This window comes from Tyto alba, unplaced genomic scaffold (genome assembly GCF_018691265.1).
Source record: "Tyto alba isolate M040663 unplaced genomic scaffold, T.alba_DEE_v4.0 Super-Scaffold_2, whole genome shotgun sequence".
Lineage (NCBI taxonomy): Eukaryota > Metazoa > Chordata > Aves > Strigiformes > Tytonidae > Tyto > Tyto alba.
In genome coordinates, this window is record NW_024881282.1 from 3,590,671 (window position 1) to 3,599,983 (window position 9,313).

The 9,313-nt window shown below is 44.0% G+C and overlaps 1 long non-coding RNA gene across 1 annotated transcript; it reads right to left on the reverse strand.

Moving 5' to 3' along the window:
- Nucleotides 1-1,287: 1,287 nt before the first annotated feature.
- Nucleotides 1,288-8,128, reverse strand: LOC116961130. Its single transcript, XR_004406805.2, has 5 exons — nucleotides 6,403-8,128; nucleotides 4,156-4,334; nucleotides 2,441-2,531; nucleotides 2,257-2,347; nucleotides 1,288-1,749 (listed from the first exon to the last, which is right to left on the reverse strand). It is a non-coding gene; the product is annotated as an uncharacterized LOC116961130 (long non-coding RNA).
- Between the last annotated feature and the right edge of the window lie 1,185 nt (nucleotides 8,129-9,313).

Below are 9,313 nucleotides of genomic sequence, written 5' to 3' on the forward strand. Positions count from 1 at the left end.
GGAGATGTCATATCAGACTCGGGGACCAGCCTGAGCTCTGGATCCCACCTTCTGTTCCTGCAGTTACTGGTTTTAAACTCAGACCAAGTGTGCTGTCATGTGAGTTCAGAAGATATGTTGGCCATATTTGCCAGTCCCAGAATTTATATCATACTGTTGTTTGTCAAAGCCCCACCTATCCCATGCAGCACTTCCCTTCTGATAATTTCTACAGAGATACAGAGCTAAATAATGGAAAGGGGAGAAAAGCCTCTAATTCTCACCATTATCTTGAGGGTAGCCTGTTAAAACATGAACTCTGATATTTTCTTGCAGGCTCCTCCCCTGAGATAGGTCTCTGAGCATCCCTGGAATTTCCTTGCCCTTGGACACTGCCCTGAACTGTCGTGGGAACACAGTGAAATTGAGAAGGTGTCATTTGGTGTTGAAAGCGTCCCGGTTTTGTCAGCAATGAATGGGAACAGAGAGTGGTGAACTGCAAAAAGGGAAAATTATGACGATTTTTTGAAGTCTTGATGAGTTTATCTATTTGTTGTAATGGTGAAGAAATTATAACCCTGAGACTTCATGTTCCCCCACAAGTCCTACCCAGGACATGCTCATGTCTATCCAAGAGGGAAAAAGGTCCCTTAAGGCAGGGACTAGTCCCTGTAGTGAAATCAGTGGCAAAAATCCATTTTGGACCAGGTTTCAAATCTCAGGCAAATGGCAGTGGCCTCCACTGCAGCCCTGGGATTGCTGAAGTCACAAGTGCAAAGCATCACCAGGCTTGCTCTTGCTTGGGCCATCAGAAACCTCAAGCATGGCATTGCTGTAGTGTGAAGGGCAATATGAGTAACCCGCTGGAGCTTCAACCTCAGGCACACTTTGCTTAACCTCTAAGCCGGGTACCCTTTACATCTGAAGAGCTATAGTATTGAAGTTGCTAGAGTTTCCAGCACCTCCATTTCATGACTGTTCCCCAACTCTCAGTGCCAGCTGTCAGTCCCTGGGGGCGATCCTGCAGCCATGGCCAAAGGATGCACTAAGCTTGTCCACCTTGCTGTGAGCCAGCAGAAGACAACCAGCCTCTTCCAGAGGACACACAGCCACGGCTGTCATCATCTAATCCAGTTCATGGACTGCACACCTTAGACACCAACTGACATGGTTTCCAACCTCAAGCCACCTCACATCTTGGGGTACAGGAGCTTGGAGTCAGCATCCGCACCTGATCATACAGGTTGTTTCTATGACTTCTTTCTCATCATTCTCATGTCTGTCATTAGCACTTACCAATATGGTGCCTTGCTCAGACATCCTGAGCTCTACATGACATCCCACAGCCCTTCATGCTGGCCACGGGGTGCTTTCAAGTTGTCACTGCCCTTAGTCCGCAGAACTCGTGGGTGCGTATGAGATTGAAGGAGAGCAAACTTGCTGGAAACAAGCAAAGAGACCACCAGGGAGATGGGAAGGGGATGAGAATCAAAACGTCAGAGTAGGCAACAAGTGCTCTGAACTAGCAGCAATGATGGATGACAGCGAGTGTCTTATTCCCATTCTGATACTTGAGAAAGGGGAGATTGTGAGAGCTTTCTCAGCTGGCTGTTACCTTTGTGTTATACAAAGGATATTATTAATCAGAAGCAAAACCCCTGGGAGCTGAAGTCACAAGCGGGTTTTGTCACAGCTTGATTTCCACCTTGGTGTCTCCAGTCCTCCAGGGCAAGCGGCTCATCCAGCGCACTGTGAAGCCAGCAGAGACATCTAGTGGCAAAAATAACATAAAATCACGCAGGGGAATATACTGGAGTGCTTTGCTTCATCTTTCCGACAGCGCGACGATCACTGGCTTACTAATACACATTTAAAAAGACCGTTTGAGAGCTCAAGGCTGTATTTTTAACTGATCTGTTGAAAAATGCATTGGAATGATGCTTTCCTAAATCTCCCAAAGCCTAGCTTTATGGAGATAAAACACCTCTATAACTACTGTGCTTCCTGCCTGCCCTCAGCCTCCCAGGACACTGTTCACCCTGACTCTATGCTTTTTGAGGGGTCGGAAATATCGGTATCATGTCTGGTTCTGGTTATGTTTTCTGGTCATGTGTGAAGGTTTCTGTATGCCATTGCTGCTGGGCTGATTGATGTGATCTTGTTATACAGCTCAGAACAATTTTTTTTCCATCTGTTCTTTACAAATATGGTTTTTGTTAAGAGCTTTTCGGATTTTGGCTTTGATGGCACTGGGTTTTGTTTAAAGACTCACATTACCTATTATGTTGAACATCTTTGTGCAGCTGTTCCATTTAGTCCAAGTCTGTTCTTCACTGGACACAAACCAGCCACTATTCAGCTTTGGCAGCTGTTTAAAAAAAAAAAAAAAAACCTTTAAGAATGTAACAAAGCAATGGCAAAATTCAGTTTCTTAGTGGAGCAGGCAATACTGCCAATTTACCTGCAGTGAAAATCTGGCTTATCTTTGGCAAAGCGTGTAGTCCTTACTTGGGATTTATTCTATAGTCACAGACAGTGGATTAAACACAATGCTGCAAATGAAAGATTAAATATGTGAACACAGAACTGCCAGTCTAGGTAGAAATTTTTACTTTTATAATGACTTTGCAGGGTACATAATCCATCTCACAAAAGACATTTGGCCAATGGCAGGAGATCACTGCTGCGACAACAAGGCAGTTGCTCAAGCCAGAGAAGAATGTGGCCCAGATTTTAATGTGTATTTAGCAACGTTCAGTACTGCAACACCTAAAGGACTTGCAGGAACACTGGAGTGTGAGGATGTGATTGTAAGTAATCAAGAGCTAATGTGAGTGACCTCGCATCCAACTTAGCAAATCTCTGTTCATCACCTGGGCTGTGGTACCCAACTACGCGTGCAGTCCCACGCTGACCCACTTGCAGCGTTAAATATTTTACTTTATTGAAAGCCAGTGAGCTGCAGGCCCTTACGTGAGTACATCAGTTTGGAAACCCCAAATTTAGGCTCTGAAGTCAATTAGGCATTGCAAAGTGAAACACTGAAACACCTAATCACCCGCTGGTTGGGCCAAAGAGACTGCTAGGGATCTCCAAAGCAGTTGGGATCAGATATTTGATGTGACTCCATACCAGCTGTGAAACATTAAAAGGTTTAGAGGATTCAGTGGAAAAAGAAGGCAATATGAGCTTTTTTTTTTGGTACTCTTTCAACTTTGGTAATGATTTTTTGGTAGTGATTTTTTTCTTATTCATTTTTTTTTGGTAGTCACGTTTTTTTTTGGCAGCGATTTCTGACACATTTCAAGTTCCAAAGAAAAGCACTACTTTTACCAATAGTGTCCACATCAAATCCATTAAGCAAATGATATAGATTATTTTTAAATCGTTTGCAGCCTTTCAGCTGTGTTCGTAGGTGCTCTGTTGAATACCTTGGTCCCCTCACTGTCATTCCTCCTCCTCTCCTTTTGACTTGTCATAACCTGTAGAGAAAGTCCTCTCCACCTCCAAGTACAACTGAGGAAGAGACACAAAAAATGTCTGCCAAGCATTGGCTGTGCGGGGAAAAGAGGGCCACTTCTCACAGGGACGAGGGGGTGTCACCCAAAGTGAATCTGAGGAGGATGTTCCCCTCTGGAAGGGGCTGCTGTTGTCGGCTCTCCTGACCTCCTGTGCAACACAGACTGCAGGGACCCTGCACACAGAGCAGCAAACAGCGCCCAGTCCACAGGCTTGCACCCATGAGGCAGGGCTATTTGGAGGGAGCCACAGCCCCCCTGTCTCCACTAATGCATCTGCACGCAGCTGGAACATCATCTTACAGAAAAATATCTAATTTAACTCTGAAGCCTTCATGTGATGAAGCATCCACCCTGCCTTCTAGTAACCTGCTCTAGTGCTAATTACTCACCCTGTTGAAAACAACCTTCTTCCATCCTGAATATTGCTGCCTTCCCTGCCAAGGCCTTGTCTCCAAGCCTGCTAACTCCACCAGTCCTTCTCTGTAAGCAGGCAGTAACCCAAGAACAAGAGGACAACCAGTGTCCCTGCAGTTCAAAGCCACATGAATATTAGTGGCCACATCTCTTCTAGTGAATAAGATATTTCAGGGACTGTTTTCTGGCCTGGAAGACCATTTGCCTATCATAGCCCACATCCATACACCCAAATACTCACCAAGACACAGTGGCATCAACCATGCTGCCCGCTGAGAGAGAACCAAGGGCTGTGCTCTCCCTGGAAATTGTTGGAGATTGTGACCAAAACCACACTGGTGAACAGGCACAGCTACACAACCTGGATTATTTCAGGACAGTAGATGAGTCCATGCCTTGGTCCTGGTTAGTTCCAATACCCTTCAAAGGAAAGATTAGCTGTATAAAGATAAAAACACTGTCCAGAGCTGTAATCAGTAATATTAGGCTTAAGGGAGACTATAAATACCTATGTCTTAGTGTGTGGCTGAACCTTGAGCTACCAGGGAGAAGGAAGGGGCCACGAGAAAGCTTTTCCTTCAGGCATCTCACCTCATAATACATCCTAAAGAGATTTTTTCAGTTTTCCCTGTGGTGCTGGGTCTGGCCAGTGTCTGCAGCAAGATACTGAGCTGCAGTTTTACACAGAATGGCAATTTTGGTGATGCTGTGAACCAAGGATGTCCATCATTTCCCAGAAGAAAAAAACAAAACAAAACAAAACAATGGAGGAGTTGTCTGGTGTCTTCTCTTTTGGGAACAGGGAAGATAAATTTAAAAGTAACTATTTAGTTCACAGAACTGGGAAGATTTCTTTTTCTCTGCACTATTGCTGTAATGTAGGAACTAGTGAATGTGGCTCTTGTCACTTGATACTTCATTTCAGTGCAGGCCTGAAGAGCTCAAATCCACAACAGATCAAGCCCTAAATACTTCCTCAGGACAGACTTGGCTGCTGTTCCCAGGAACCTCTTCCTTCTCTTCTCTCATAATTACTGGACTTGCTCTCTCAGTGTCAACCCACGAGGTGGAGGGAAACGCTTGGCCAGAGAGCAGAAGACTCACGGGTTTAACAAGGCTCCTTGGCATCAGTTTGAGCTCCCAAATTATTGCTCTTCACTGTTTAAAAAATGTGAAAATTCAGTCCAAAAAGCAAGGCTATCTGCATGGGAGAGTCAAGACAATCTCTGAACCTTCATAATCAGGCCATTTGGCTAATTACTTAAATATGAGCACCAAAGCATACAACCACTTACTGAAAGGTGAGTAAGCAAGAATTTTATTCTAATTTCTAATCCACTAAACCCAATTATTACAATTTTTAAGTCCCTTTGATGGTCTTTCAGCGCCACGATTTCTCAGAATGTCTGTAGTACTGAGAAATCTGAAATTATATGACAGAAGACATTTGGGTGGCACCTGATTTCAAAGGCACTGGCCATGAACATCCCGCTAGAAAGCCTTTTGGGCAAGGCTGCAAATTTACCAGCTTAAACCTGAGGCATCCGTGATCACCAGCCTCATTAGAAAATCTGGACGCATTTGCCGGTGACAGATGCTCTCCTTCCTGGCTTGCCTTGCACATCCCTACTGCTCCTGAGCACATTTAGATTAATGCAAATAAGGTGAATATATTTAAGTGCAGGTGGCTCTCTGTGGTAGGCAGACGACTCCGTAGGGCCATGCTGAAGGCTGCCAAGCAGGATTTTAGCATTGTCTCTGTTTGCACAGAAGGACCTCAGTGATTTGGAAAGCATAGAAGAAGGAAATGTTTTCTCCATGACACACTATGGACTGCCTACAATCAGCATCCTTCCTCGGCAGCTGGGCTTGATAAATGTTGTCAGCAGCCTGGGACTCCTTTTGGGCTCCCAGTGTCAAGAACGAATCTGAAGCAATCAGACAGGGACAAACACCCCTACACCAGAATCACTCTGGTCACGCTAGAGCGAGTCCTTATGTGACTGGGCTGGGAGACTGAATCCTTCAGAATAAATTCAATTTGAGCTGCTTATTGGGAATAATGAAGTTTACTCCTCTAGGCCTTAGTATGTTATCCAATTCTATTATAGGTATCACATTTAAAACCAGAAAGAATGCTAATATACCTTGGTTTTCAACAGAAAAAAAAGTAAATTAATTAACTTGTTTGTCTGCTAGAATAAACTAGGTTTCCAGAAAGAATGGTGTTAATGGCTCTGCATGCTCTTGCATATGCTAATCTTTGACTTGATATTTTTAGCCCAGTTTCCAAAAGAAAAAGAATTTTTAAAACCCTGTAATTGTGCTGGGGTATTTGTGTGAGCTTATCCAGCCTTCCACTAGTAGCTTTGAACCAACTGGCTGACTTCATACAAATACAGGGAAAGAAGACAGGTCCTACAGAGCTGCAAGAGACAGGAACCCTTACGTTCCCCTCACTATGGGAAACAGTTGGATGTGGGCTCACCCTTTATCAGGCATCAGAGAATCCACACCAGCAAGCTCCCCTTGGAAACACAAATCAAGCTGAGATGAAGCTTCTTTGGCGCTGCTAATCCCAAAACAACTTCCATTCTTCTCTTCAACAGAGCGAGGCGATGCCATGCCTTGTGCTTGTATTTCTCCAAGAGACAGGAAAAAAGGTCACATCACACTTTTCCACTGCAATTCTTCCCGTAATGTATAGTTTAAAAACATTGTGTTTCCAGGTTGTCATTTCCACTGTGTTAGGACATTTGGAATAAATTTACCTTTCAATATTACCACATTCAGGCAACATAAAGTGGTAGCTTAGAGGTGCTGCAGGACACACAAGACTCTTTCCAGTATCCCCTTCATTTACAAAGACCCACGTGAGGGGTGATCTGAGCCTTCCTTTTGAACCAAAGCTTTAAAGCAGTTTGTTTTGGCCTCTTTTAGAGCTGCAGGCCAAGTGAACTACAGCCATTTGTTCTGAAACCATAAATCTCACAAGCTATAAAGTGGTTTCCTAATCCTTTTATTTTACAGGGCACACATTTTCTCAGCAAGCCATGCCCCTTCTTAGCTGTGATTTGGGGAAATCTGCACGAGGAAACCATTCCAGCCTTCAGAGCTGGATTTCTCCAGCTGTTGCATTTTCCTTATTTTCTGGGCTGTCTGCTTGCACAAATTAGGTGCTCCAACCTGTCACAACCACTCTGTAGAAGGAAAATACAAGGATCAGCAGCAGCACCACAATAAAGCTGAACTTGGAGCCAAATAAAACCTGTTGTGGAAATTCACTTGACTAATCTTTCTTGTTTAAAAAAAAAAAAAAAAAACCTGAGAAATGAAGGGGTTTGTACAGAAGAGAAAAAAAAAAATGGACACACACCTGAGCAAACAGATTTTGAGGTCTGTGGACCATCCTTCCACTGGGCAAGATCAAAGTAACTCTGCTGGAGTGCATTACGGGAAAAGTCACACATAAATTGGGATCCTGGTGGTTTAGGAGATAAAAAAAAAAAAAAAACACAGGGAAGGGCTCTGCTGAAGTTCCCTGTGACCATTCAACAAAATCCTGCACTTAACGATCTAACTGCTGTTGAGAAGGCAATGGGGAGAAAAATGAGGAGGAATAGCCCAAACCACGCATGGTATTTGCTCCTTTGGTCCTTCCATGCCCTCCCGTGGTGGTGCATCCTCTGCTACACCAGCAGCACAGCGCTGGGTCCGCTCTCCCACGCTGAGATGGTGCAGGGGGGTGACAGCATCCTGCTTGGATGAGGGAAACCACTTTCAGAAGACACTTCCTTTAGTGGCAGCTTAGCAGCAGTCACTCGTGCTTTGCCCAAGCCCAAACATGCCGGTCTCTGCCACATCCATCACACGATATCATATGTTCATGAGGTGGCTGGATATGCAGCTGAAGACAGGGTGGGTTGTGAGATCTGGAGGACCTCCTGCTAGGGACAGAGAGTCAAGGAGGATGGGAGATGTCTCCATGGCAGTGCAAGGGAGCTGGTACCCTCTTGGTGAACCTCTCCTCCTTCACCAGCACCATGCATGGGTGGAGGATGTGGGAATAGATGTGTAGATCATGCCCCATCTCTGCTTGCACAGGGAGAGGGAGCCAAGCTCTGCGAGGTACTGGCAGCTCTTTAGGGAGCAGCCAAGGTCACATCAGCAGTCCCCATCTCCGTTCCCATTTCTTACCCCGATCGGGTAAGAGAGAGCGACACTTTGCAAAGAACAAAGAGAATCACCACGTCATTTTTCATTCATAATGGGATATGGGCGCAGTTTATTCCCAAAAGTAAAAGCAAATAAAACCAAGAGCAAGCTAGAGCTGTCAAACACATCACTGCTCCCTTTGGCTTCCAAGTACCACACTTGTGCAGTGCCTGGCATACTTCAGAGGTTGCTGCAAAATAGGTGTCCTTTCCAAGCACCTGTAGGATTGAGCATTAAAATGTCATTTATTACACAATGATGGTTTCATTTTAATAACTCCCTGCATCGCAATGTGAGTTTGCACACTCAGGAGCAGTTAGCCAAATGCTTAAGCTGAAGTATTAAGAAGTGGCAAAGAGATAATGATGTCACCCAATGACCCTATGAACATAATTTTTACGTATTAGACACAAATATAGTGAAGTGCTGAGAGCACAGAAAAAGCCACAATTTCCCACTTAGTTCTGCTGAGCTTGTACTGAATCATAAATGTGGGATAACTTTCCAGAACAACTTTTCAGGATTTAACTGCAGCATCTGGAAAGTCTGTTCTGAAACACACTGATCTCAAGGACTCCAGGAAATTTGCACATACACAATCATTTTGCATTTACCTCGGATCTCACCTGTGTGGAAACCAGTTTCTTTGCCCAATTTGCATTCCTAGTGAGAAATTGCTTTTTTTCTAATACAGGAAGGAAACGTAAGAATGTCAGGTCTAAGGTGACTGCTCTGTAACACAACGCATATTTTTATTCCATGTGGAAAAGGAATGCCAAGTTGCTCAAATGCAAGAAATGTTCTTCCCCTCACCCTGCTGCAGTAACACTTGTTACTTATCTATAAAAGTAAGCAAAAAAACCCCAACCCTAGACAAAAGATTTGCTCATTCATTGCTCAGCTGTGCACTCGCTCTAATTAGATGAGCAATTAAATAACCTGAAAAGCAAAACAAAACAAAAGGAAGATTTAATTTGTCTTTATCTATTATGAAAATGAGGTGGATTGGGGTGGTACAGACATGATTTTATATAGTACTCACCCAAGTTTTTCAACCGAAACTTTCTGTAAACTGGGAAAATGATCTGTGAATTGCTCTGTTTTCCTTCATGGTTCATCCAGGATGACTGAAACTCTGGTTTTAAGATGAAATAATTTATTTTGATGATATCTAACCACATAAA